This window comes from Canis lupus, chromosome 19 (genome assembly GCF_011100685.1).
Source record: "Canis lupus familiaris isolate Mischka breed German Shepherd chromosome 19, alternate assembly UU_Cfam_GSD_1.0, whole genome shotgun sequence".
In the NCBI taxonomy this organism is placed as follows: Eukaryota; Metazoa; Chordata; class Mammalia; order Carnivora; family Canidae; genus Canis; species Canis lupus.
This window is the reverse complement of record NC_049240.1, coordinates 8,467,367-8,488,840: the sequence shown is the minus strand read 5'-3', so window position 1 is coordinate 8,488,840 and position 21,474 is coordinate 8,467,367.

The window sequence follows — 21,474 nt, the reverse complement described above, 5'->3', positions numbered from 1 at the left end:
CTTCTGGCTCATTAGTAAATTCTGAAATAACTTTGGGAATATATATAGTTGCATAAGACCGAACTGACCACTGGGTTGTCTAGTAATCAGCAATCACATCAAAAATGTAAAAAGAATAAAATAAAATAAAAATCTGGAGATGATCTTGCTTAATCACTTTAGGTGATGGTGACTGTCATCGTAATTCCTAATTCATGGCATTTAAGCATTGTTTTTTTGTGCATTTGAGAAAATATTACCCTTGTATATGCAAACTTTAAGATTCCTTTATACCATATATAAACTATCGGGAAGCTATCTCTCCACTCTGTTTCCTAAATCTACTACCTTAAAGAAACTAATACGTTAAAATATCTGTCTTGTAAAAAGATTATCCCATTGGTGTAGGGCAAGTAGCTTGCTTCCCGGCCTATCACTTATTCCATTTAGCAATGCTCCAGCTGGAAAGGAAATCAGCAATAGAAAAAAGTCAAATTTGCAAAATTCTGAAGTGTTCCTCAAGCAAGCACAGCTCTTAAATATAGAAACACTTTTAAATACCTCTTCAACAAAATATCCCCGTTTTAAAGATTGCCAAAATGTGTGTCTCAAACAGACGCTGGTCCGGATCATCATGTACAGCAGAGATGGGTGCGTGTTGTTCTGTGGTCAGATTTCTTACTCAAATCTGAACAAAACACTAGTTTTCCCACCTCTCTTCCACTTAAACTTCTCAAACTAAGAATAAATTGTGTTGCCCTTTATGTTCATATTTTTTCACTTGGAAGCAGCCTACATCAGTTACAAGTGTTAAATGTTTATGTTTTGGCACTACATGGATAAAAATTTAAATAAGTGGATAAAAGAAGCTGTTTGTTTTTTTTTTTAATTTAAATAAAGAAGTGCTAAGGAAACAAGCAAATTTGACATAAATAGCAACACTTGTAAACACAAATTTAACAAGACTAAATTATAATAGCATGTTTTCCAAAGCAATTGAACACAGAAATTATTTTTTTAAAAATGCTCAAAGTAAATTGAGGACTTGAGAAAATAAGCTAAATATTTTGCAAAGAATGATCAAAGCAGCAGGCATTTCTATTTTCATTTTTATTTATTAAATGAAGCAAATGGCAATGATGTGAAACTATTGAGTACTTAGGAGCATGTTAACTGCCACGTGTTATTTTTGGCTTTGAAATTTCAGTCAGAGAGACAGTATGTTTTTGTAGAGTAATTTTAATAGACAGTCGTATCTTTTGACTCCTTCAGGTCACTGATGTTCATATGTAGTTTTATATCAACTCATTCTATTAAGCTCAATTTACTAATGGTTTCTGAGTTATTACTTTGCACAAGACATACTGTTCAGAAAATCACTACCAGAAGAGATCTTCCCCTTTTCTTATTTTGTTACAGAATTTGGGAGCAGTTGCAATTAATGTTAAATATATATGGCAGCCCACATTTTTGTGCAAATAGCAACAGATCTGGTTCTCCTTGTGACTTCCATAAATTATCAAAATAACCCAGGTTATTTAAAAATTGAAGATGTTAACTGTGATCATATTTTATCTATTAAAAGTAAAACTAAGTTTTACAAACCTCATTGAACAGCCTGGGATAACACATTTCCAAATTATTCGTGTGATGATTTTAGCCTTTTTATTTTCTTTCCCATGGCTACAAATTAGGTGTTTTTTAATTGCTTATAATAATTTTTAGTTATCTAGCCAAGGGACTCCAACTCAGCAATTCATTACCTAACTTGTTCATTTTGACATTATTTGGTTCACCTATTTAATGCTATTGAATGGAATATTATTATTATTATTATTATTATTATTATTATTATTATATAACTTTATGGCCGTAACTTTGTTTCTGTTTTTCTATCATTATTAGAGTTCATGGTCACTCATAGCCACGTCGCAACTTAGTATCATTCTTGCCAAACTCCAATTTCATGCTTTCCAAACTATCAGCACTTTTTTTTTAAATTCTAAGAATTAGTCAAAATGGAAAGCTCGCTGATCAATGCTTCTTTTAATACCGTAGAGATGTACTTGCCAATTTCCTCTACAATTAAAAAAACAAGTTAAAACAGCTAACATTAACTCTTGTGTTTTGTGAATTCATATACACATTTTGCAATGTCATTAGTTCCTGATATGAATACAGCTCATTCATTCATTCATCTGAACTGTTCAGAATCTATTGTTAGATCTAAAAGCTGCTCCTTTTCTCACTTCATCATGAGGGTCTTGCGAGCTCTGTCATTTTCTTACACGATGTTGCTTTCATCTATAATGGACAGGTCCTATCCTAGCTAGCACATCACCCAAGTACATCTTTCCATGGATTTTTTTTCTTTAATAGCAAAGGAAAAGATGTATCTCAGTCCTTCTGTCTGTCTCAGTTTAAGGTAGACATAATGTTCCCTGTCTGCAGCCCTAATCTTGCCAAGTGCAGGAAGCCACAACAAAGAAATGAAAGACGAGAATTTTACCAAGTAAACAGAGATGGAGAAGTGAGGAACTGAAAGTAAGTCTTGATTCTATATAAGTCCTAATGGCCAACAGTTGCTGAAACTCAGAGGAATTCCTGCCCTTTCCATAAGTGTGCAACCTCTCCTGGAAGTTCATGGGCATTAATGTCAAGGCCCTTTGAATTAGGTCTCTATCACTTTTCATATAGTTGCTATAATTTCCTTCAGCCAACTATTTTGCTGTCAGATTAATTTCCCTGAAATATCTCCTTCTTGTGATAACAGTTTTCTAAAATGGAGCAGTGGTGATGTCTGCACAACTCTGAATATACTAAACACCATGAATTGTCCACTTTAAAGGAGTAAATAAATGTTTGGTATATCTTTATTTCAATAAAGATAGATATCCTTATGCACTTAATTACATATATGTGTATTTACTTCTTTATTACTTGCCTTCCTAAAACAAGGTATTTATCAGAGCATCAACTTGGTTTTCAGATAAAATTCAAATTTTTCGTTCTATCATTTAATGCAATAAATCAATACAGTGTCTCTAAAGGTGCATTTCTCTACAATCTAGTTTGGCCTCCTCATTATCCTGGAAGTACCACCTGCTGTTTTCCATACTCTTTTTCGGCTTTCCATCCAAACTGTACTAATTTTTCGTCCACTTTTATTTATTAAGTGAGTCAAATAACAATGATATAAAACCACTGAACCCTAAATGGAATTTAGTATGTTAATTGCCACATGTTATCTGAGGCTCTGAAATTTCATTGAGACAATATTTTTGTGGTTGAATAACATTAAAAGGCAGCCATAGTCTTTTGATTTCATGAGTACCTTGACATTCATATGCAATTTTCTATCAATTCATTCCATTAAGCTTAATTTACAAATATTTAGAAAATATTTCCAAGTTATACTAGTCTACATTTATTTTTCTTTAATTTTGTCTACAACTGTATCTGTACAGGTTGATTTTAACAAAGTGTTATTTATAATTTTTGAAAATGAGTGAAATAAATATAAAGAATGAAAAAGATTTTTCTATGTTTCTTTTGAATACTATTATTTAGATGCTCATGAATGTGGAGAAGTCTAGCTCTAGGTCAAAATCCTAGGTGTAATTTTTTTTCAAACTCTACTATAGGCAATTACAAAGGCTTCACTTGGCACATCTCAATGGGAAGAAAAACTGAGCCTCCCACATCAGGCTTATTGCACAGCCAGTGAATTGTGTTCTCCTAAGGCAATTGCAGTCAAGGACTCAGGCCCATCTGGCCCATGAGGCTCTCAGGCAGAGCTCTCAGGCTGCTTCCATTTTGACGCTTCCTTCCTGGAGGTGGTTGGCCAACACCTTCCTCAGGTGTCTCTGCTGAGACCTCAGTGGGGGAAGCTGGGGAATCTTAAAGACATTTTTCTCAACTCTGACTCATTACTGAAGAACTTTCACCTCCTAGCCCTGTCCCTCCCTTCCTCATCCTGAGCCCAAGTCCCTCAGATGAGAGGAGCCTTTCTCTCTGAGCCTCCTTCATGAGTGAGATGCTTTCCAGTTCTCCACAGGTCCTTGGCCCCAACGCTGTACTGTTCCATGAAGACAATGGAAAAGTGGGAGAGGAGTTTTTCCAGTTTTGTCTCTTGCTTATACTATTGCAGTGATTAAAGGCTTACCTGTCCTTTCCATTTTGGCTTGTTGCTTCAATCAGCTACTCCAACCTATCAGCTCAGCTCTCTCCAGCTCAGCTCTGCTCTTGACAGTATCTTTTTCTAATAGTTGATTTCATTTTCAAGTGTTCAAACAGCAATCATTGGTACTTACCAATCCAAAACAAATAATTTCTGAAAAAGTGAATGGAGAGTTATTTGCTCTTGTCTAATACTCTTTATGCTAGTCTTTCCCTGATTTTGTATTAGCTGGGCTTGTATACATACTAATGATGAGGATAACATTGGAAATGTCTTCCTTCCCCCCTGTAATGTTCTTGGTTATAGTACTTTAACTCTAGTTCAGTTTTTTATGACTTTGGATATTGTTTTAAGGAACTTCTTGTATTTGACTACCTTAATATTAAATCTTATTGTATCTACAATTTTTAAAAAGCTCTCATTATTTTACACAGCTAGTATTTTCTCAAGCAACCTAAATTAAATGATATCCACTTACACTTGATGATGATTCTGCTAGTTTATCTTATTTAGACAAAATGTTTTAGTGCAGTCCAACTCTTAATTCTTTCAGAAATGTGTTGAGCTAAAGTGCTATGGATCTGTCCTCAAGTGTGATCTAAATATAATGGAAATAAAGTTTATCTAAGAACAAGGGTGTTAGATTTTTCTAAAATACTTTAGAACATCTATCAAATTCTGACTTTCATTCAGAATTGAGAGTGTTTTAAAGTTAGTGGTTCTAGATGGCTTATCAAGGAAAATAAAGTTTGAAGTGTCTTTAGTTAACACTTCAAGTTGAAAACTGAACGATGCATCAGTTTGTGCTATGCTTCGATAACTTGCCCAAATTCAACAAGAAACCGAATGTGAATAACTGCAAAAAGAATCTTTCAAAGAATCTTTTTAACTATGTTGTCTTCAGCTCAACATGGCAAGTGCTAAATAAAATCTTGTGTCAAGCAAAATATATCCTGCCATCCACTTGCTCAGTAATTCTACTAATCATGCAACATTTATCAAAAGCACAGACGTGACTTTACACCACACACACACACACAGGATGTCAAAAAACCCACAGTACTTTAGATCTGCTCTCAAACTCTTTGAAGCCTTTAAACTCCACTTCTTCTAAGTGTTTAGGACAACATTCCAGTGAAAACTAGTCCTACCAGCTCTCCTACTGACACTGCAATGGGCACCTTATTTTGTGAGCAACTCAGAGACCAGCGTTAAGAAAGAAATTGCTGTTTTCAGGAAGTTTCTCTTTTAACATTTGTTTGTCAGTAGTTATGACAAGTTATTTTGCTCTGGTTTATTTGGTGTGAGCAGTCTTTGTATGTATATGAGGAGCAATATCAAAACACTTATTAGAATTACATAATCACATGTATCATCCTTCTGTTTTCATTGTTTTTCATATTATTAAAAAAAGAAATTTTAAAACTAAATTTGCTTTAAATGTTTCTAATAAAGAAGGTTCTGGTTTTTTTAGAAGAAGAAATTTTAAAACTAAGTCAGCTTCAAATGTTTCTGATGAAGAGGGCTCTGATAAAGAAGAATGCAAGTCCCACTACACTGAACCACCAAAGGCCATTTGTAAAAAATACAGCCACAATCTTTATAATATGGTATTGCTCATTCAGAAGTGATCCTCATCAAATTGACTATTCTAAGAGTGCTACACATTTTTCTCTTAATATTTCTCAGTGTTCCTCATTGAATGATAGTAAAACATTGATTTTTAAAAATTAGACCCAAAGGTCAACTTTAGAAAACAACTGTTTTAAGTTAGAAACAATATTCATCCATACAAAATCCTGACATCAAAGTCATGGCAAACAGAACATTTGTTCCAGTTTCCCATGTCAGATTGCATATTCTATTAGCTTAGCTTTGAAATTTTTATATTTTATGTTTTATTCAGCTAACAGCTACATAGAATTTTTCTTTTAAACAGGTTAAAGACAGAACTATATTAAGGATTACTTTATTATCCACTTCTACAAAGTTGAGTCAGTATACTGTATTTATTAAGGATGATGCATCGCACACGAGAAAGAATATGCATTTAGAGGTTCAATCTCAGCTTTGCCCTAGTGGCCCTGTGCTACTTTAAGCAAGTTACTTAAGATCTTCATGACTTAATTTCTTCACCTATAGCTTTCTCAAACCAGCTAGTACATTTGAAGCACTGGCAAATAAGATGATCTCCTCTGTTTGTTTATGCAGAAACTGTCTGGAAATAGCAACATAAAGTCCTTAGGTATAAGATTCCCTGTTTCATTAACCATGCTTAAGATCAATATATGCATATATGATGATCTTTATGTAAGCTTTCATGTAGTAAAAGCTAGTTGCTATATCTATACCACCAAACCCACTTTTACCACTGTCTCAAACAATGTGCCATCTCCACTAGCTTGCTCAAAAATAAACCAGAGCCCATATACCATTTTATTGTTTGAACATAAAAATAAAACTTTTGGAAAAACATCATTAGCTGGGTTTTAACTAATCTTTTTTAGGTCCTGCCAATAAACATATTGCTAACATAAATATACTTTCAAAAATTAATGAACATTAAGTCCTCATCATGAGAATCATTCTCTTTATAATAAATTATACTAAAACATTCTCTTTCTAATAAATTATACTAAAACATATTTTAAAAACATGTGATAGGTTCTTGGGCAGCCCCAGTGGTCTAGCGGTTTAGCCGCCTTCAGCCCAGGGCCTGATCCTGGAGACCCGGGATCCAGTCCCACGTCAGGCTCCCTGCATGGAGCCTGCTTCTCCCTCTGCCTGTGTCTCTGCCTCCCTCCCTCCCTCCCTCCCTCCCTCCCTCCCTCTCTCTCTCTATGCTATGAATGAATGAATGAATACATAAATAAATAAATATCTTTGAAAAATGTGATAGGTTCCTAACTAAATATGGGTGATGATCTTCTATAGCATGATTTATAACTTTAGTGTAAGTAACTTATGGTGAAAAAGTCACCAGTGAATTTACAATAAAAAAAGAAAAAGTAGAGAATGGATGGCAACTAGTTAGGATTTCCAGTTAAAAAGAGATGAACGGGAAGGAACTAGAGGATATTATGCTAAGCAAAATAAGTCAATCAGAGAAAGACAATTATATTATTTCACTCATACATGGAATTTAAGAAAGAAAACAGGATCTTAGGGGAAGGAAGGAAAAAATAAGACTAAATCAGGGAGGGAGACAAACCATAAGAGACTCTTCATCATAGAAAATAAACTGAGGGTTGCTGGAGGGGAAGTGGGTGAAGGGATGGAGTAATTGAATGATGGGCATTAAGGAGAGCATGTGATATAATGAGCATTGGGTGTTATATGACTGATGAATCACTCAATTCTACCTCTGAAGACAATAATACATTATATGTTAATTAGTTGATTTTAAATAAAAAATAGTCAAGGAAGGATATAGATACATAAATATACTTATTTAAAAATTATTTATTTACTTATTTATTTGAGAGAGAGAGAGCATGAGTAAGAGGAAGGCAGAGGGAGAGGGAGAGAAATAATCAAGCAGTTGCCCAGGGAGCACAGCTGCGTGGGGGGGCTCAATCCTAGGACCCTGATATCCTGACCTGAGCTGAAATCAAGAGTCAGACACTCAACTGACTGAGCCATTCAGGCACCCCCATAAATAGTACTTCCATATGAAAAATAATAGATCATGTATAACTATTATTGTAGCTACCACATACCTGGAGCAATAAGCATTAATCTTAAGCATTAACTGAATTGCACACAGAGAGTACAATGAGAATGTAGGTTCTCACACTATATTCCTAGTCAGATACATTTAAACAGACCACATGGAAAAATGATTTAAGTAAAGCCTAAAATTTAAAAATCTACATCTTGTTCTAAGATGAGCTGTTTCATCGATTCTTACTGTGAGTTGATGAAACTTAAATGTAACATTTTTTCTTACATTTTCGCAGAAGAGCAATGTCTTAGCATCTATTTCATTTTTTTTTTCATATGAACTTGTCTCTTACCTACAAATAACCTATTAAGGATAGAATATTTAAATTAAGACCAAAGGAAAAATAAAAACAGTTTCAAACATTTAGTATCATATATAATGGCTTGTAAAAATCAGAATTAATACACAGATGATAAGACCACCAGATGAAACTATTCCCTCTTGATTTTAATAGCTTGGTGAAGAAAGAAGATGTAATAAGAATAATTAATTTTGAGGTCTGGAAGGCGGTGGGTGATTTCTTGTCTTTTCATATGTAGACCAATAATTAAATTCTAGATTAATGGTTTCTCTATGGACTGATATTTTTAAAACACAGTTTTGTGGCCACCATTCACAAAGAATCTGACTCAGTAGATTTTTGGTGATTCTTGGAAACCAGAGAAATCTTTTTTTTTTTTTTTTTTTTTTTTTAGATTTTGTCTATTTATTTTAGAGAGAGAGAGATAGCATAGGGCTCGATCCCAGGACCCTATGATCATGACCTGAGCCGAGGGCAGGTGCCCCATATTCTAATAGCTAATTTGGGGGCTTTTCATCTAGAAATAATAAATGTGTTATCTGGTTATGCTTATAGTGAATATATACCACACATTCTGGATATTAATGAATCTTCTTTCATTATGAATAAGAAAGAAGTTTTTTGTTATTTGTTTACTAGAATTTTGTTTCTAAAGAAGTTTCTTAGTATAAGAAAAAATTATGTCATCCAAAAGTAAGTCTAGTGGATGTAATAAAAAGTTAATGGAAAAAAAAAAAAAAAAGTTAATGGGCTTCATGCTGGGTGTGGAGCCCACTTGAAAAAAAAAGTTAGCATGAATAATAATTATCCTGAGATATTGTGAGATTAGACTATACTCATCAACCCTTAAACTCTGATAAAGTTTAGAAAATTTATTTTTTTAAAGCTTTGTATTTATTTATGTATTCATGAGAGACACACAGAGAGAAGCAGAGACACAGGCAGAGGGAGAAGCAGGCTCCATGCAGGGAGGCGGTTGTGGGACTCGATCCTAGGTCTCCAGGATCAAGCCCTGAGCCAAAGGCAGCGCTAAACCACTGAGCCACCCAGGCTGCCCAAGTTTAGAAAATTTAAATGGGAATCTCAATGATGATTATTAGTATTTTGAAATATGAAAATCAAGCAAGATGAAAATTATTTATTGTTTAAATTTAAAAGGGAAAAGAACTGAAAGAAAATTTGAGTAGTCTTCCAGTATGGTGGAAATGGGAGGATAAGCCTTTGTTCTCTGAAACTTCTTTTTTCTTACTTATGAGGTAATAGAATTAAAATAGATAATCAATGGAATGTAAATGACAGAAGGTAGGTTGTTTGTGTTTTTTACTCCTGTAGCTTCAGAACCTAGTATAATGTATAACACATGGTAGGTTCTTAATAAATATTTATTGAATGAATGATACTATATGTTTTTCAAGTACTAAAAATATATGGCTCCATCTTCAACAGGAGCTAAGAGAGAAAACATATTTGTCTTATATTTTGAAAATTTTGTTTCTGCTGTAATCTTTTTTAAGAAAGGCTATTTAAATAATTACCTATTTAATGGTGTTATAAAATCTACATATAAATTTAATATTATGTATTTTTCAAAATTATTTTGTCATCCTTCCATTGAAAGTTAAAAACATAAGTTTGAAGAATATACATATATATTTATATATTCATGAACTTTGATTTATTGTGCTACTCAAAAATTTGAATATCATCTTTGACATTGACAAATATGTTTAGAAAAGTCATTTGAATAAGATGCTTAAGTCAACACATTTCTTTTTTCAAAATATCAAGTTCTTGGGATCCCTGGGTGGCTCAGCAGTTGAGCGCCTGTCTTCGGCCCAGGGCGTGATCCTGGAGTCCTGGGATTGAGTCCCACATCGGGCTCCCTGCATGGAGCCTGCTTCTCCCTCTGCCTGTGTCTCTGCCTCTCTCTCTCTCTGTATCTCTCATGAATAAATAAATAAAATCTTTAAAACTATATATATATATATATATATCAAGTTATTTTAAGTGAATATTATCTATACACATATTTTCACATTTTCTACTGAAATGAGAGGAATTTGACTTGTTAAACCTAAGCAGAAACTGCAGAAGGACTCCAGGATCCCACATGACCCAAATAACATTCTCTTGGTGGCCACAAGAATTCTTGAATGTTTTCCTACGGTTTTATTGCTTACATTCTTTTTGAAAAACTGCATTTCTGCTTCGGTTAGCTACTCTATCTCTCTCAAGGAGTCACACATACTAATTTTCTTTTGGTCTGTTAGCACTTATTCTTACCTGATAAGCCAGAAAGAGTGGGGTGAGGAAAGTTGAGGAATGGTGACAGATCTATGGCAGCTCAGTTATGTGGGAAGAGGGGGTAATATCCCTGCTATACAATTATTACAGAAATTGCTCATTTGTTTCCTTTATTGCTCAAGGCAAGCAAGATTTTACTTATTTGTATAAATTGGTATGCTAGCAAATATTTTAACACCTGGCTTTTGAAAGATAATCCCTGATTTGTAGTGTTTGCCAATTTCCATGGTGAAGATATTTCCACTATTTTTCTATATTAGCTATTGCCAACCAAGCTCACTTAAATTATGGACTGTTATTTTACAGACTTATTGTTTAAGGTCTATTTTTCATGCTATAGTATAAATGTTAAGCCCAAGGGTGACATGATGAACGTAACAGCAACAACAACAAAAAAGAAATAAAATTTTGCTATTAGAAAGGTAGAGTTTCAACAAAGTAATCGTACATATACATTACTATTATACAGTAATGTTGCCTTGAAGGTATCACTAAAAGGAATACAATTCCAGAAAAATATCCTGCAAAACCAGCAGTGCCTGAAGGAGATGGTAATTAAGAAATACAGAAAAGATTACACTATAGAATTTTCTACATATTAACTATAATTAATGTTTTCATTCAAGGAAAAACATTAGAAAGAAAAATCAAACAATTATTTTTAGCTGAGAACTTGTAGGCCTTAGCTGGGAGAAAATATGTAATATAGAGTTATAAATCTCTCCAAAAGGGTGCTTAAAACCCTTGGGGGGTAAAGTGTACCAATGGCAATTTACTACTCCATGTAAAGTGCTGCATTGTACTTAATTTATAACAAATTGTGTCTGAAAAGTTCAGATTTTTGTGAAGAAGGTAAGAAGAGTACAAGGAGATGGAGGAGATGTTTCCTTGGAGTTTGATATAACTTATTGTTCTTACCTAAAAATGCAGTGGATTTCCCTTTATCTCTTTTCAAAGAAATTGTCAAGAATATTCTGGAGAGAAAAGATGTCAACTTTGAAAAAACACACTAGCTCAAAATCTAGTCCAAAATATGTGCTTTGTTATTATGGCAAATTTTCTAACATCTCTGAAATTCCATTTCCTTAACTGTAGACACTAACAATAAGTTTTATATGGTGTGTTTTGTGTGTGTGTGTGTGTGTTTTGAGTCATGATATTAATTTTATAAACTTTTGTCATTAAATTTTCAAACAATATGAGATCCAGAAACAATTTTTCTCATTTTTAAAACAGATGAAAAATCTGGGACACAGTGTAACTAAGTTCCTTACTGAAAGTCACAGGGCAACCTAGTACAGAAGAGATCGAATGAGGGGATCCGATTACTAAACTCACACTCTTAACCCCTTCACTGACTTCATAATATTTGCTAGAAAATTAAATGGATGTGAAATGCTAGCATTTTGCTTAGTCACTAGTAGGAGATTAATAACTATCAAATACATTTCTATCTTTCTAAAGATTCTATGCTGAAGGGATGTATAGTTTTTCATTTAAAATAATCATCATAAATACTCTGCTGGCCATTTTTTTATTCTGTTCATGAGTTTCCTTATGGGTTGGATGGAAAAAAAATAAAGAGAATTAAGAGAGAGAGAGAGAGAAAAGAAATCTCCAAATTGAACTTATAGAAGTAGCAGAATCTGTCCTTCAGCACCAAGCCTGCTATTAAAGTAAAAAGGTACACAGTGCCTGCACATTGATCTTCACTGTCACCTTCTACAAACTATGATTGAGTAATAGACGAGTATTTGCATAGAACACTATATTCCATCATTGGCATGTCAACCCTCAGTGCTGACTAAGTGAGTTGTGTTGCTCACTGATTAACTTGAAATAAAAAGGACGATCATTTCCATCAACATTTATCAGAGCTTTGTGGTTCAGGTTAAACAGCTGGTGCCACCACCACTATTCTTGCAAGTGGTTCCAGAAGTTCCACTTTATCAGCAGAATGGGTTTCTCAGGATTTGTTTTTTGTTTTGTTTTGTTTTGTTTTGTTTTCAGATGTAATTCTTGGGTATATATTCTGATAAATTCCGCATAATATTTTCAAGTACAATTGTGGAAAACATCTTGATGTAAAAAATTATCTTGGTGAAACACAGAACTGAATTATGACCTTCTGTTTTCATGGTCACTTTATGGCAACAAAGTTCTCAAAAATGGTTGCCAAAGGATTCATACAGTGTGCTGTTTTGGGGGGACTGGGAATGAATAAATGATACCACTGCTGCTCTGCAAGTGTGCTAATATCAGCTCATAAAATATAAAAACAACAACATTATTTCAGCTATAAGGAAATTATTTTCTTCTAGGCTTTTCCCAAATGTCTCATTATACATGGTTTGTGTCTCTACTTGGAAAGCAAAAGTAAGTACCATAGTAGGAAGGATTTAAATCCAAGATGGAAAGTAGGGGTACACAGATTCTTACCAAGACAGGTCTTGGGATGCCTGGGTGGCTCAGCGGGTTGAGCTTCTTCCTTGGGCACAGGGCATGATCCCAGGTCCGAGGATCTAGGATCAAGTCCCACATCCAGCTCCCTGCATGGAGCCTGCTTTTCACTCTCTCTCTCTCTCTCTCTCTCTCTCTCTCTCTCTGTTTCCCTCATGAATAAATAAATAAAATCTTTAAAAAAACAAAAAACAAAACAGGTCTATGTTTCAAACAAAACAATATGCCCAGTTAGAGTCAGGAATTTGAGAATATTTCTCCAAAATGCAAAGTGGTACCACACTCAAACATGTTTTTGCTTTAAAGCCTTTTGTGATATCTTTTGAATGTTTTTTTTTTCCCTAAAAAGAAACTCACTTATTTTTTTTAAGTACCTTTTCCCTCTTAAATCATACGGAGGACTCTTGTCTTTATACTTGGAGAGCAGATCAACTGGAGTTCTGATCATTTATTGAGAGCCACAAAAAGTAATATAAAAAGTCACAAAGATCATCTAATGATTAGATACTTAGTTTTCTAAAACTCCATATTCCACATGTCTGCTATTAATCTCTAAATGAAGAAGTTTGTTTTGTGATGACAAATGAGAGCTATTAAGCTATTAAGATCAGTGACAACAATAAAACTGGTAATGGTGAGAATCATGAAAAAAAAGCATCTGTTCTATCTAAAGTTGGCGATTATACTCATTGCTTGCCAATTGTATGACTTCAGATTCAGGCTATGCATTGATCAATATTTCTCTTAGTAAGATGCTGTGTTGGACCAGTCTTAGTTTTAAATGCACTCTGGAGATTTATAACATTAAAAAAAAATAAAAAAAAAAACAAAAAATTCCAACTTAAGGCAGCAACTCCTTCAAGTTCAAGAGGAAAAGGTATGTATTCTGTATATCACAGATTTTAACTTTGGGAATCCACTAAGAAGATCAGCTAAAATAGAATAAGACTAGATAAATATTAAAGCATAAATTAAAGTTTTGATATTTTCTCATTTTCCTGAAGAAAGTCAATATTTAATTATAAAAAATTAGAAGTAGTTTCTTTTAATACAAGAGAGCACAAAACAAAATTCACAATTGGATAATCCAGTACTATTGAAAATAAACCAAAATTTTTAACAATTCCAGAATTCAAATTATATTCTCTGTACCAGCTCAAGTATTTTGCATGAATTATCTCATTAATCCTTATAACAACTCCAAGCAATTCATTCTATTTTTACCACAAATTTATATATGAAGAAGCTGAGGTCCGAGGAAGAAAAGTGACTTGCCCAAGACCAGACAGTAAGAAAATTCCAGACTAGACGCTAAGCCTGTTACTTCTCTTCTTCTCCCTGCCTCCTGCCTTCCCCCTTCTCTCCTTTATTTCGCTCTCTTCAATTTAACATTAAAAACATGCTCAAAAAATAAAAATAAAAAATAAAAAAATAAAAACATGCTCATCTTATACACACCTACTACATCTTGTTTTTGCAAATTTCAATGAATTTGGGAACTATTTCCTATCAACATATCCAGATCTACCTTACTTCTTATATCCACATAACATTGCATGGATGAATTATTATTAGGACAACTCACTGCAAACTTAGAGAAGCAGCACAGTAAGGTGGTTTAGCATACAGATTCTAGAGTCAGACTCCTGGTATTTAAATGTTAGAACTGCACTCAACAGGTCACTATTGCACTCAGTAGCTCTATGACCACAGTATAAAATTGCGACATTAATCGTAAGTACCTCACAAGGTTGTTATGAGGGTTAAATAAATTAATATTTCAAAAGCATATATACAGAGTTGAATCTGTTATAAATGACCCCGTATAAAGAATATTAATAAACTTGAGAAATGTTTTTATTATTTCTTAAATTGTTGATATTATGAACAATACACATTCATCAACGGATATAAAATTTCTGGTTTTAATATTTCCAAATAATACTCCTGGAACTGTGACACCTTATATGGGAAACATTATCAAAATTTTTATATTGTCTAATTTTTAGGTGGAAACAGTACCTCATTTTAAATATCATTTACTTACTAATGAGTGAGGTTGAGGGCTTTTCATATGTTTGTTGATCATTTTATTTACTTTATAAAAATTATCAGATCTATTAATTTCTCACTCTTCTAAGGTATTGCTTTCTTTTTAATGTTTAGAATGAGTTTTTAAAAAGCTATATCTGATGTTTCCCAACTTATCCTTTATATTGCTACTCTATTTATGTATTTTCCATATCAAGAATGCTTTTGATATGCTCAATTTGTAAAATTTCATTTATTGATACTGAGAAGACAACTTAAAGTTATTTTACTAAAGATTATCCCAATAATCATAAATGTTATGCAGCTTTATTATTTATAATAAATATCTCATAGAACTTAAATGTCATAGGTTGAAAAAAGTCTTTTTTTTTTTTTTTGGTTGAAAAAAGTCTTACATTGTATTTGAATTTACAGATCATATGTAATGATCTGAAAAACAAATATTTCAAATATTCATAAAAGCAAATATTTCATACTCAAATTCTTTTAAGTATATGCATTTTTGGAAAAATAGTCTATGAATTAAATTATATGAGTTTGCATTAGTTTCTCTTAACATGATAAAAAAATTAAATAATTCTCCTTTAGGAAACCCAAACTGTGGATGAAATATTTGGATATCGAAGAGAATAATATTTTCTTTTTTTTCCCTCAAACATGGTTAAATAACATCACTCAGCTGAAAATTAAATGTATTACCAACAGTTCTGGTCATTTTTCACTTGTCAATGAGCCATTAGACACTGCATTATTTTATTAGAGTCTGTTGTTGTTACTCTCTGATACTTAGGTTCCTACTAATAATTCTTTTTTGCAGTTGACAGATAGTGCCATCATTCTCTAAAACAAATGAAAACTGTAACTCTTGGCAAAGATCATGATCATACCTATCCTTTCTCCTGGATTTCATTAATATACCCCTCCTCTGCATTGTATTAGGAGAACACAGAGGAAGAATACTTTGATGTTTATGATATGTAATTTGAAGGACACTAAAAAGATCTGCTCGTATTCAGCACCAACTGAAGCTACAACAAATTCTTATTTGGAATGATATCCCTAACGTTATATGGAGCCATGATAGGGTAAAATGATGTGCTGAAACTTGTTCATAAGGCACTCTGAAAACACACGTTATGGAATATCTTAAAAATCACATTTAATAGTTACAAGATAACAGTGAAAACGTTGGCATATTATGAGATTTTGTTTGATGAAACGAGCATTAAAATACCAAAAGATTTTAGAGTATACAATTCTAGTATCAGAGTGACTATGAAAGTTATAAGAAGAGGGTCAAATTAAGTAATCCTTAGTGAAAGGCAACAATATGAGACCAGTATGAATTGAATAGGAGAAGTACCTGGAAAGACAGTTTAGATAAACTGATGTAACAAAGGATTGGGGCACATAAAAAATAAGTACCTATAAACTAAACAGTCTAAAACATTATCAAACAAATGAACTTTAAAATGTAAAAGCAAAAAAAATAAATAAATAAATAAAAAATAAAATGTAAACGCAAGTAAATATGCTTTGCAAAAATATATCCCACATTTAAGTTCAGGGCACATTTAATATCAACAAAATGGTGTATGTTTTAACAAACATCCAATATATTTCTAAAACATAAAGAGAAAAGTCTTAAAACATCATTTGTCCTTCAGCTCTTCATATTAGGCTAGCCATCCATATTTGTGTTTTCATTTGCTTTTAAAATTCTAATTTGTTAAGTTGTATTCATTGTTTCATTCTTTTGACTCACTATGCTATTAAATTTTAACAATAATGTAGTCAGAAGCCTACCAGTTGAAATAAAGATAAATTGTAAAATATATTTTCAAAAAAGAAAGAAAAGAAAAAAGGAAAAGTCAGTCTACAAGAAGTTTACTCTTTAGTAGGGAATGTTTATCTGTGTAACTGTTAAACACAATAATATAAAAGCTCTAATGTTATATATACCATGTGTTTATATTAGGAAGGTAATATGTGATCCCACCATAAAATTTTGGGGAAATATGGAAATACAGAGAAAAAAACACACATTCCACAATCTGAAGTCAGTCAATCTTTCAGTGCTTTTTGTGTGTGTATGTGTGTGTGGTCTTTCAAAATAATGTAGAAATAGTCTCAAAATAGGGAAGCACAAGGCTTAGCTGTCACATAGATTAAGTCATCTCTTCTGACTGAAGGGACTTATGAATGCCAATTAAGGAGACTTGTGAGCATGAGTTATGTCTTGATACTTTGCAGAAAGGAGTGAAAACCCCTGTAGGCAAAGAAAAAAGAATATATGAAAATATGGAGGCAGAGATAATAGCAAGTATATAGTAATTCTCGTTACCTCAGCTTGGTCTGTGTGTCATTTGTCAGGGGGAGAGTTGTGTAAAGAAGGTTTGAGTTGGCAAGGATAGAAAGTTGGAGACTTCCACTTGCCAGGCTAAGAAAATTGGACTCTATTCTTTGGCCTATCTGAAGCTGTTGATGAGGACTTACTAGAAGGGTGAGCACAATTCAGACTGTTGCTTTAGGTTTATCACTTTGGTAGAAGAAAAGGTGATCATTCGATTTAAGATGAGGAAGGAGTAGAAATAATGAAAAGTGAAGACTTTGAAATAATCAGAACAATAAGAAGGTGAAGAAGAGAGCATTTGCCTAACATTTTAAAGCCTAGAATATAGGTGAAGACAACTAAGATGTTTTAATAGGATATAAAGAAAATGAAAATTTATACAATGGAATATTACTCAGTCATTAGAAATGACAAATACCCACCATTTCCTTCGACGTGGATGGAACTGGAGAGTTTTATGCTGAGTGAAATAAGTCAATCGGAGAAGGACAAACATGATAGGATCTCATTCATTTGGGGAATATAAAAAATAGTGAAAGAGAATAAAGGGGAAAAGAGAAAAAATGAGTGGGAAATATCAGAAAGGGAGACAGAACATGAAAGACTCCTAACTCTGGGAAACGAACTAGGGGAGGTGGAAGGGTAGGTGGGCAGGGGTGGGGGTGACTGGGTGATGGGCACTGAGGGGGCACTTGGCGGGATGAGCACTGGGTGTTATTCTATATGTTGGCAAATTGAACACCAATAAAAATAAATTCATAAAAAAAGAAGAATACTTGTCCCACAGATATCCAAAAGTTAGTGACTAATTGAACTTAGGAAGAAAGGATGTATCAGAAGTTAGGATGATCCCTATATTTCTAATTCAGAAGACAGCAGTATCATTAGCAGAATGAAGAACACTGGTAGAAGTTTAGATATGAAGATATAGGAAGATGATGATGAACACACACATATGCACATGTAAAAACATGCAAAACTACAGAGATTTGGGTGTGATCATAAGAAATAAATATTTTCCCAAATAGATACTTTTGTCATGAAAATGCAGAAATATTGGCAGCCATATGAATTTGTAATTTCCTTAGGTAAGAGGAAAACATATGAAGGGTATGAATGGAAATTCATTTAAACAGTAGACAGAGAAAAATCCCAGTTACAAACAAAAACAACAGAAACGAAACAAAGAAGAGCAGAATACAAAACAAAATAATAAACAAAGAAAGAATAACCAGAGATGGAGAAAGTTGACTAGAATTTTAGGCTATTGTAAAGCCAAAGAAAGAGAAAATGTTAGAAGGAATGGAATAATGAACAGTGTCAAATACCACAGAGAGATCAACAAAACAAAGCTAAAAAAAAAAAAAAAAAAAAGTGCCTAAGGGAATTGGCATTATTCCAGGTTTTTGGCGACCTTAGCAAGAACAGTTTCAGTGACGTGATAAGGACAGAAACCAGGTTGCAGTGGGAGGCAGAGAATGAAATGTTATGAGGGGGAAACAGTAAAACACACTACTTATTGAAAATAAAACCTTTATTTTGCAGGGAAAGGAATGTATAAGACATGTAGAGAATTTATCAAAGGGTCATGAACATATTTATAAAAGTAAAAGGACGGTACAACGGGAGAGGGAGAAGCCTGTGAAAAGAAGACTGATGAACGATAAAGCAAGGATGTTTAAGTGATGGCACAGTTAGAAGGAAAAGCCTGGAACAAAATAAGGTGCATTTATCTAATCGAGGCAGGAGAAAATTAGGAAAATGTGAATATGTGCATGCAAATAGATTTGAAGAAGATCAAAATATTATGTACCATATATTCCAGAGATATTATTTCTTCTTTCTAATATGTTATGTTGCAGGTGTTAGATCATCCCTCATGTGTTTCTAAACTGTAATCAAAGGCTGGCTATCAACAAGGTCTGAAAGAGAAAAGAAATAAAAATTCAAGACTGTTTTATTTCATACGATTAAATCCTAAAAGAGTCAGAGTGGAAGCAGGTTAAGAAGGCAAAGCCCCTGAGGATAGTAACATCAGCGAAGAGTTAACAGGTTGACTTGGGATCCCTTCCATTTTCAGCTGAGCCGAATATGTTTGCTCTATCACTCTTTCCTTCCAACTTTTCAGTGTCTTCAATATGTTCTCAACCTGAAATTCCTAAACTGGCCTGTTCACTGACATCTGCTGGGACATTCCTGAATGTAGCAGCATTTGCTTGTTACATGTTTCCCCCTTCTCTGTTTTTAATGTTCATTGTGTGTAGCATCAAAATAAAGTGTGGGGTAGATGTCTTGGGGCAAATACTACTGGATGCTTAGAAACACTTGTCATCCTACACACCCAGATTATGAACTTGTCTCTTGATGAAAAGATAAATCTCAGTGAACTGAGTAAGACTTTATAAATTAAGCACATGCCTTCAAATGAAGCTGAATACCTTATGTTCTAAAAGGTGCAAGAAATATGTTGTGATACTTCATAGTGATGAAATGTCAAAGCAATAAAAGACCTTTTAAGTCCATATTTTCTAGTAAAATATTGATAATTATGGCATCTTTCCTTTCCTCCTTCTCTTAATTTTTTTCTTTTTTAAATTTTTTTCTTTATTTTTTGCTAGGAAATCAAACAGGATTTTATCAATTTTTCTCAAAAGATTAAAAAAATAACAACTATGTGTTCGAAAGTACCCAAATAATATATGCCATGCCAGTCTGACGCAACAGATGGACCTCTGATTGAGTCTGGTACCTCTCCAGAATATTATGCCAATATGTTTTCTTTGTGCCTGCTTTAAAGGGAAAAACAGCCTCAGAAAATATATACAAATTACAAATGGCTTTTTGTGTCTTTCCAATTTGTAAAAGTGGACTATCACCTAGGACTTCAGTAATCATAGTAACAGTGACTTCAGAAGTCTATTTTTTTAGATTTAAACTAATACAAAATATAAAGTTGTGCACGGTAAGCCAAATGAGGATAATTCTATGATCTTGATATAATCACCGGAATCATATTCAACCTAATGTTGTAAAAAATAAACCCTTGTGATTAAACCACAAATAATGCTAGGGACGATAAAATGTTAGTAATCATTAATATAGAACCTTTAAAGCAATTGAAATGACTCAGTGAATTACAGAGGGAAACAGTAATAGTTGAGATGAAATTTTCAGAATCTAAATCACAGTTTTATGTAAACTATGATTTGATATCAGCTTATGTTTTAACATATGTTTATAAATTAGGCAAAACATGTGGAAACATGTAAGAAAATATAAATCCTTAATCAGATATAAAGAATCATCTCGAATTCCCTGTTTGCATCTCAGATTTGGCCTTCATATGTGCATGGAATTTTTATAAAGATGATTATGTTACTGACGTCCTGTTTCAGGTGGTCCATGTTTACTAGAAGCATCATCCACTAAGCCTGAATTGAAATTCATTTAATAACAAACACAAACAATACAATTAGTTATTGTAAGTCAGATATTTCAATCCTCAATTTTTCTAAAGTTAATTTATCCAAGACTAAAGACAATTGTTTACGTAGCTGGAGGTCATCTTTACCAAGTACATATTCATTAAGTATCAAGGCTAATCCTTATCTTGTTTTCTCTGATATTTCCTACGATCATTAGGCACTTTGCTGCTGCAGTTTTGACTTTCTATGCATCAGGATTTTGTTGAGCAGTGTGAGCTTTGACCAGTTTTAACACTGAACATTGGGCATTAGGTTGATGTAAATATATGAGTCTATTCCATAGTATTCTTTTTCTTTGCTTATTTTGTAGCTGTTTGCTTTATTTTCAGTTATCTGTTTTTATATAAGGGCTCGTTACACTTTTCCTATTCTTCATTCACAGCAATAAATTACTTGACTCTGTTTTGCAACCTCTGATTCATTTAGTATTAACAAAATTAGAAGCTTCTATTGTGAGTTATATGTAATCTCTTCCCCCTCCCCAATGTAGTTAAATTGGGAAGGGGGAAGAGAAGTTGGGTACAGGCCTAATACTTGCCTCAGTTGGCTCCACAGAGAGTCCAAGGCTAAAATGGCCTTAGAATAGTTGTGCTACATTGGGCAGAAATCATCAGGGCTTCAGACCCTCACCTTACT